This window comes from Lissotriton helveticus, chromosome 4_1 (assembly GCF_964261635.1).
Source record: "Lissotriton helveticus chromosome 4_1, aLisHel1.1, whole genome shotgun sequence".
In the NCBI taxonomy this organism is placed as follows: Eukaryota; Metazoa; Chordata; class Amphibia; order Caudata; family Salamandridae; genus Lissotriton; species Lissotriton helveticus.
In genome coordinates this window covers 238,342,122-238,350,687 of record NC_136063.1, presented here as the reverse complement: position 1 = coordinate 238,350,687, position 8,566 = coordinate 238,342,122, and positions in this window count along the sequence as shown.

The following is an 8,566-nucleotide window of genomic DNA, read 5'->3' as shown; positions in this document are numbered from 1 at the left end:
AGAGCGCTTTACATGAGAGACAATAATGTTGGAGATTACATTAGTTAAAAGTTACATGAGTATCAACAAAAGCATTTAAAGAACATAGGGGAACAAGGTGAATGGAGCAGGAAGGGTAAGGGGATAGGGTAAAGGGGTAGGACGGATACAGGACGTAGAGATGAGGGGAAAATAGTTACAAAACATACCAGAAAAAGGAAAATGGGGTGAGGAATGGAAATTGGGTGAGGGCAAAAGGGGTAGTGTATAGATACAGCAGAGATACGATGGGAAAGTTTGTCCAAGATCTTGATGGGCAGGTGTCGGCCAAGGAGGAATCCTCGGTCCATCGCCGAGGGTGAATCCACAACCGATCTCCTCTTCAGCTAACAGGTAGCTTGGTGTATAAAATGTTTGCATACCAAAACAACAATTAGTCAAGCAGGGAAGTCTGGATTATTCAGTTATACTATGTGCACAGTGCAAATCAGCCAGTTAATAGGTATTTTCTTCTGATATCACACATGAATGCTTTGTCTTTAATACTTGAAGAGGCGACAGACAGAATTAACATTATATTTTCCACAGTTTCACATAAAGACATAAGTGGTCCAGTGGGTGCAGTGGCACCAGGGCACAGAGACGTAAGGAACACAACAACTTGTGAATATTGCCAGAATTCACAACACAAACAGTGGGCAGGGGGGCCATTTCCTTCCGTGCTTTTTGGCTCATCACACAGTGGCTACTTCACTGTATGCCTGTATTGCTTTTACCCACTTCTTTTGCATTGCTCCTGTTCTTCTTTTCCTCCCAACCCCCATGCTACTGTTGCGTCATCCCCTCCCACTCCATGTTCCTGTTGCTTTTTCTCATTCCACCCTGTGATCCTGTTGCTTCTTCCCCTCCTACCCCGTGCTCCTGTTGCTTCTTTCCCTCCCACTATCGACTCCTGTTGCTTCTTCCCCTACCACCCCTTGCTATTGTTGCTTTCTCCCCTCCCACTCTGTGCTGCTTTTACTTCTTTTCCTCCCACCCCATGCTCCTGTAGCTTCCTCTTCTCACACCAAGCTGGTTTTGCTTCTGCTCCTTCCACTCTGTTCTTCTGTTGCTTCTTTTCCTCCCACCCTGTGCTTCTGTTGCTTCTTCCCCTCCCACTCCGTGCTCCTTTCGCTTTTCCCCTCCCACCCTGTGCTCCTTCTGCTTCTTCCGCTCTCACACTCCCAGCCCCATTGCTCTTCCCACCCTCAACCTCTCATTGTCTGTGATGCCCCCCACCCGCCATTACAAAAAAGCACTATGATGCGGGCTAGGCTAGCTGTGCAATAGCACTTTTTTAACTGTCCGTTTTTCTCCCTGACACGTTCCCTCTCATTATCCATCTTGCCCGTTGCCTCTAACTTTACTTTTAGCCCTGCTACTGCACAGCCACGCTGCTGGACATGAATACAAGACATTGGCAAAGCCAATAGTTCTCGCATAGTTGAGACCAACTGGCTTTGCCAATGCTTATTTACGTGTGTGTAGCATTCCGCATCTCACATAGAAAAAAGAAAAATTCTTTCTTAAAGGATTGTTTTTGTGCATATAGGTATCTCTTCCTGCCTGTAATGCGGGCACCCTTGCAGCATGGCACAAGGGACCCTGTGTTGTTGCTAGGCAGCACATAATGCACCATTGCTAGGAGGCAGCGCCGCATACTACACCAAGTTAGCTTGTTGCGCTGCATTGCCGTAAATGTTAGTAAATCAGGCCCGATGTGTGTGTTCTTTAGCCTTCTGCATTTGTGTGTATCCACACATGTGTGGACGTTAGTTTGTGTAATTTATGAACAGGTGAATACATATGTGTACATGTGGGTTTACCAAATATTGAATATATTGAATATATATATATATATATATATATGTGCCAACGGTGTGCCTGTGCGGCCTGTGTCTTTGATTGTATGTTTGTAGATGTAAGTATATGTGTAGTTTGTGTGCATCTGTTTCCATGCATATATATTTGTGTGTGCTATGATATGCTACTTTTTTATGTCATTTTTATGTTACACTACTTTAAAACGAATTCATAAAGTGAACTGTCAACTGGGAAAAGTATCATTGTGCTATTAATACGTAACAATACCTGCTAGCAATGAAGAGGTATCGCCTGGAGAGGATATGATGCAACGCCTGGGAACAGATGAATGTTTTAAATGATTTCTGAAAATCAAGATGACTGTAGGTCAGATATTGGAAGTACAAGACGTCTCTGAGAAGAATACATTAAGCAGAAGATATTAAATTATAACACAATGCTTGTTGCAGATACAGGTGACAGTTCTTGTTGGCAGCACAATGGACTAAAGAGAAGTCCTAGATCTCAATAAGAAAAGGAATTATGAGACAATGCAAAGAGGAGAGATGAGAAGAAATGTGGGATCTACATAGAAATCTCTAGCATTTGCTATGCAAAAGTGACGAGGATGTTCAGAAGCAGGAAACCGAGCTATAGGGAGTTGCAATAGTAAAAGGGGAGCAGAGAGGGAGCCTGAACCAATGTCTGATGGGCTGAGCCAAGTAAAAACATGCAAAGTTTACATGACAGGCTAACATAATCCAAACACATAAAAGAGAAATTATGAACCTGGGATGAAAGTGAGAGATGATATTTCCCACTGTAGTGGCAGGCCTAGAGGCCGTGGGACAGATCTGGAGGCCACCATTTAGAAGTCCAAATCTGAGGAGAGTTCTCAACAAGAAAGGTTTCCGTTTTAGTGGTATTGCTGTTGAAAGAAATAAGAATAGCTCAAGATACTCTTGCAGCTACTGCTGTGCCAATGGGTGACAGATAATAAATGTGTATGACGGACCTTTGAGCAACATTATGTGATTGAAACCCAGTGATGACTTGAAATTTGGCAGAAGGGTCCAAACGGATGCATACACCTCACTCACGCCCATGCATTCGCACAAGCACACACACCCAATCACATCACTCACCAATAAATACACATACATACGTGCATGCATGCACCAATTTTTTTTTTGAAAAACATAAAACTTACCTTCATTTCAACTCTCCAAGCTAGAAGCCTCAGTGTTTCCATGAGGGTTGGGACAGCTGCCTTCACTCATTGGCTGATGAGGCTGAACCCACAGAATGTGATGAAGCCAGAGAGACTTCTGACCCCACCCTACTCTATGACGAGGTGTCACTGACTGACACTCAGCCCTGGACACTTCAGGTCTTTTAACTGAAGCACCAAGGTCCGAAACAATCAGTGACATGCCCGCTCATCATAAAGGGGAGTGCCTTGATGGGTTTTTGCCAGTCTGAAGATGTCACACCCACTGGGATCTGAAATCCTCAGCCTGGGAAAAGTTCAACTCAAGCAACCAGGAGCCTGCACATTTAGTGCATGTGTAGCTCCTGCCTGATCTGAACAAGAAGAGAGACCATTGGGCTGACCTTTGTCCAGCCTGACAGACACTCTTCTTGCCTGGAAAAAGGTGGGGGCGTAGTCCCTCAGCCCATAAGGACAGACCCCTGTTGTTGAAATCCGCCAGTGCGTTGTCATACACTTGGACCAAAGAGCTGCTTGTTAGAAGAATGTGATGTGATGCAGTATCAAAGGAGGAAGACAGATCCAAAAGGATCATATCCACTGGGATCCCCTGGCGGCTATGAGTTTCAGATCAGTGTAAGAACAGCAACAAGGGCTGAGTCATCGCTGTGCAATGAGTAAAGCCTGATTGACTTTTAAGTCCTGTCAATTAGAGGCTTTCAAGAGGCTGATGATCTCACTTTACTACTACTAAATGCTTTTTTGTGAATACCAAAAGTCGTAAAGTTTGGATTTTATCTCAGTTTAGTAGTAGTAAAGTTAAAGTCTTAAATTACTACTACTAAATGCCTTCTGTGAATACCAAAAGTAGTAAGTTTAGAATTTTATCTCAGATTATTCAGTGAATCGGCCCCCTAGTTTTTAAAATGACCCATTCAAGGGTTTTCTATAGCTTGGTTTGAGACCTCCCTCTCCCTGATTGGCTGGCAGAAGATCATGCTGAATGCGATGTTAGGCAGATTGTTGTAACTTTTTACCCAGGATACAGGAAATCTCCTTCCATATCCCTCAGTCAGGCACAAATGCAAAGCTTGACAGACTAGTCCTGTGTGGTGTGGTGTGTACTTTTCGATGCAGGGTCAAACCGGCATCAAAGAGAACCTACAAACCCCAGACATCTCTGAACACTAAAGGCACATGGGAATTCAGGCCTCGCATGAATCCTAAAATGTTTTATTACCCAGAATCACCTTCAAATGTCAAAGTATAAGGAAAATAATCAAAATGTCTTTCTTTTTCTGCGAAAGAAAACTCAAGAACTTTAGGGAAATGGCAAAATTCCTACCATCCAATGTTTCAACATAGATGAAAATGTCACCCTACAGAGGTGGGTGGGCCTAATGCAAGGGACAGGAGTGAGTAGAAATTGTAACCATGTGGCGATCACAATGACTTGGCCACATATACGGTCTCTTCCTGTCGTTCTGTTAGGGCCACCCAAACATGTGTGATTCTATTTTTATTTGGTAGATGTGTGAGATCTCTGGGTGGTGTTTCTCACACATTCTTGAACTTTGCATCACAGAAATGTGAGGAAATATTTTCATTAAATAATGATTAACCTGTTCAGGAAATTATGGGAAGGAAAAATTGGTGGCATTATCTAATGCCACCCTGCCCTGGTATCACATAGGTGTCTTGTGTTCAGAAATGATTTCAGTTGAAAGATGTCATTAGGTGTGGGACAAGCCTAGTAGGTGTCACTGTGACCTCACATGGAGTTTGGTACTGATGGATTTATTCTTATGCAAGGAAAAAATTCAAACAGCTTCTGTTTTCCTTACTAGGGTGCAGGTCCCCCTGTTTCTGCACCTCAGTGGTTTGCATTTTTTTGTGATATACATTCAAACAGCACATGGATTCATTTCTGGGTAAACATGTGAGTGTGTTCAGTTCTGTGCTTGAGCGTGGAGCCATGTGCAATAAAGAAACAATGTCCTGAGAGGTAAAAATCTGTAGACAGTTAAAGCATGCATGCACATAGCATTACTAGCAAAGAAAGAAGGAGAAAATTTGTTTGTATGCCAAAAGATAGTTAATCATCTTTATATGTTACATTAATTTCATGGTCAGATTTTATACAGTTAAGAAACAGCACTGCAAAAATTCAATTGGTGACAACCATAAAAAACTTGGTGCAAAAAAGTGTACAAAGGGCAGGTGGCGACGCAAGTGAAGGTGAACAGCGTGGACGGCGCACTGTGAATAAAGTGCAAATAATTTGCAGTGAGTGGCTCAAAAGTAGATGTGACAACGTGATATCACAATGGTACAAGTTCTTTCAATTAAATGTAGAGCCACAATTGAGGAGTGCGCCTGTTATTCAGACTGTTAGGTCGACGGCGTTTCGGATCGTCATCAGGACTGGGTTGTCTAACTTGGGGCGTGCTGTAGTCAGGTCTAGATAGCAAGAATCAGCTATCTAGTAGTTGATCCTCGGAGGGAAAGAGCAGTCTGTGGCAACTTGTGCTGACCGAATCATAGTTGGTAGGAGGATTGCAGGTGTGCACTTGTTAGATCAGTGCTTTAATCGGCTGTCTGTATCAAGCCATGTGGAAGCACGAACGCTTGTTAGATCAGTGCTTTGATCGGCTGTCTGTATCGAGCCGTGTTGGAGCACGAACGCTGAGTGAATCAGCGTGTCCGGCGGCTTCACTGAATGCGAGCGTCTCTGTGAGCGTGGAGCCAAGCATTGGTTGGACTTTTACTGCATTTGAGAAAAAATCCATACAGCATCTGAGGTGAGAGGAGAGATCTAATTCTGTGGACCAAAGATTGGTTACAGTTGATCGTAAAATGAGATAGTATTGAATGCCACAGTGAGGCTGAGAATCAAGAGGATGGAAGAGAGGTGTATTTTAGAGACAGGCCAGTAATTAGCTGGAAAGAAGGATTATCATTATTGTAGGTGTGGCATTAGCCAGGACCATTTGATTTGATCAGAAAAATGATAAAGCAAAATAAATAAGATATATTCAGGGGGGCTTTCAGCCAGCTTAATTAATCCATTGGTCAGTTGTGTGCCATTTCCATTTTTCTTCTGCTCACTGGACCATACAGTACGTGGCAATGGGTTAGCCCACTTCATCCATTGGCTAACTCTACTGTGAGGACAGCATTCTCCTCTTTTACACAAAAAACAGAGCCTTGCTGTGCCAATATGGGCTTTTTGAGATGAATTTCTTTTTAGGTCGAGCTGACGTTAGAATTCATGCGAAGCATGAATGCTGTCAGCTCGACAACTAATGTGATCCGTTTTTAGGAGAGTGGACACCAAAGTGTTACGAGCGTTTTCAGTGCCGGATTTCACCTCGGGAGCGCGCAGCATTGTCTGCAGTGGCAGTGTCAGTTTCGCTTTTTTATTACTTTCGTTTTTCCCGAGGCTGGCTGAGGCTGGCTTGGAATGAACAGGCTTGCCCCCGCGCATGCGCAGAGTAACTCACAGCCCTTGCTTTTACAGACGCAGGCAGGCAGCCCCCACCCCTCTGCATGCACGCACGCACGCACACACAGGCGAGCGCATGCACACGCAGGCACACACATACAGGCACACAGACACTCGCTCACACACACACACCCCCCTCCCCCACAGTCACACGCACGCACACATACATACAAAGCCCGCCCGCCCGCACATGCTTTCCCCGCGCCCCCCGCCTCCCCCTTCCCCGCGCCCCCCGCCTCCCCCTTCCCCGCTCAGCAACGCACTCACCGGCTTCCTTCGTGCGGCGGCTCTCCTCAGCTGCAGGGCCCGGCAGCAGGACTCTTCTTCCCTCCTTCTGCACCGGGGCGCAGGGTAGGCTCCTGCCTGCTCCGGTGCTCCAAACACGGCGGCTCCGTCCAATCGCGGCTCTTCCGTGGGAGGCGGGGTAGGCTCCCGCCCTCCTACTTCCTGTTTCCTGTTGACGCGCCGGCCTGCCTGACTTCCTGGTCGCAGGCCGGCAGAGTGACGGCAGTGATTTGCGGTATGTATTTAGTTAGTTATTTATGCATTTTTATATAGCGCGGACTTTACCCGAAGGCGGTATTTATTTATTTATTTTTTTGGGACGCTACCTTTTTATTTAGTTTTAAACATTGATGGCTGAATTTTATGGCACTGTACTTCTGAAGTCCCCTCGAGTTTGGTTACAATACTTTCTATCCAAGCCGATAGCGTAAGGCGTTTGGATATGTACTGATCCTGGACCCCATATCTGAACCGAGTCATCACATAATTCATAAACAGATCGAGCACTCGAAATCAAGACACGGCCCTTTTTTACACCCTTTTTAGTTGAAGTCATTTACTTTGTCCATTACCTCATAAACCGGCTTTAATAATGTTACCGCTCTTTAGGGGCTAACATGCAGAAACCCTGCAGCCTTTCGGGGGGATCCTATTCAGCCCAAGCTCATTACATATCTGCGAGGCATGCTTTATACTCAAGAGCCTCGGGGCCTCTTCGCATTCTGCAGGGGGGGCATCATTTTGCGCTCCGCCACAGCAGGCTGCCTCTCTGTGCCCGTTCTGCATTGGCGAAGGCTTGTACCCCAGCTCTCAGGCAATTCACGGGTGCTCGGACAACGGCTTTTTAACTAATTTAAATGATAAGGTTTGCGGCTATCACTTGTTTGTTTAATATTACGGGCATGTGGGTTGTGTGATGCTGCATAAACAGATGCGTTTGGAGTTTATTTACCGATCCGCTATGGAGGGGCTTTTCTTTAATCTGTTGGTGGCTGTTTTTTTTTTTTAATTTATATTGCGTCTTCATGTACACATGATGTTTGACTTTTTTGAGCAATTCGTTACGTTGGGCTTTTGTATAATTTGATACTAGCTGTTATTTTATTTATATTGCGTCTCCCGATGCTGTGTTTGCCTGCCCCGCCAGCTCTCCAAGGTTGCTATTTGTTTCTTTCCCATCTGCGTACATCACTTGCGGGATACAGGTAAATCTGCATTCTAGAGTTGCCTTTATTGTTTTGAGGCCGGGCGCAGGGGCTGCTCCGATGTTATCAAGGCTGCTATCCCACTGCTAAGGCGGTGCTGCACTCACTGCCTTGTTTATATTTGTTTTAGTTCCGTGATGCTCCGATCTTTGCCCCTTCCGAGTGGAGCTTCCGAGTGGAGCTTCCGAGTGGAGCTTCCGAGTGGAGCTTCAGAGTGGAGCTTCAGAGTGGAGCTTCCGAGTGGAGCTTCAGAGTGCAGAGTGGAGCTTCAGAGTGGAGCTTCAGAGTGGAGCTTCAGAGTGCAGAGTGGAGCTTCAGAGTGGAGCTTCAGAGTGGAGCTTCAGAGTGGAGCTTCAGAGTGGAGCTTCAGAGTGGAGCTTCAGAGTGGAGCTTCAGAGTGCAGAGTGAAGCTTCAGAGTGGAGCTTCAGAGTGGAGCTTCAGAGTGGAGCTTCAGAGTGGAGCTGCAGAGTGGAGCTTCAGAGTGGAGCTGCAGAGTGGAGCTTCAGAGTGGAGCTTCAGAGTGCAGAGTGGAGCTTCAG